The sequence below is a fragment of the Formica exsecta genome, unplaced genomic scaffold (genome assembly GCF_003651465.1).
Source record: "Formica exsecta isolate Colony F162 unplaced genomic scaffold, ASM365146v1 scaffold391, whole genome shotgun sequence".
NCBI classification, from domain to species: Eukaryota; Metazoa; Arthropoda; class Insecta; order Hymenoptera; family Formicidae; genus Formica; species Formica exsecta.
Window position 1 is genome coordinate 176,989 of NW_021851147.1, and position 792 is coordinate 177,780.

Here is a 792-nt window from a genome sequence, read left to right on the forward strand (position 1 = left end):
ATTTAATATGTTAGAAAAATAAACTATGTGAAAAATTATACGAATATAATTTACTTATCAATCGTGTACGGAATTTTAACGTCATGAATAAAATTGATTAATTAATTATATACAAAGTAAGAATTTTTTTTTACTGCCGTTTCCTAAGAACAGAAAATGCATTCTATACTAAAATAGACTGATTCTGCGCACTTTAATAATGGCATAGGAAGTAAATTATAATGTATATGTACGAACATTAACAAAATGTCAATTCTCGCATTGCTTTCTAGTCTATTGAAAAAGACAAGTGGAAATGAATTAGCCGCGCTTTTTCCTATCATAATGTTTCAAAAAGAAATCTTACTCTCTATCACATTATTAAAGTTAGTTCCCTTGAATATGTTTTCTTTGTCAATACTTCGAGAAACTGCTTGCCACTTTCGATCCTAGTAGTCTTCGCCGCGCATTTGTCATATGCATATACTCGTGATTAAGATGCCCAGTGAGTTTATATAAAAACAATGAATTATAGTGATGAGATTTCGATTTATGTTTGTGGCGGCGCTATTATGTGCGCGCGTTTACACTCGCGATGTCAGGGAACGTCTTTACCTTTCATAGATAGGTGACGGTAATGTTCGAATATTTATACATTATAATTATCTGTTATTAAAAAAAGATAACAATTTATTTGTATTTCAATATTTAATAATGGCATATAAAGTTTAATATATGTGTCAAAAAAATATTTATATTTCAATTTACAACCTACAATTTTAAAAATGTGAAAATTGTCTTCTACAAGAATTA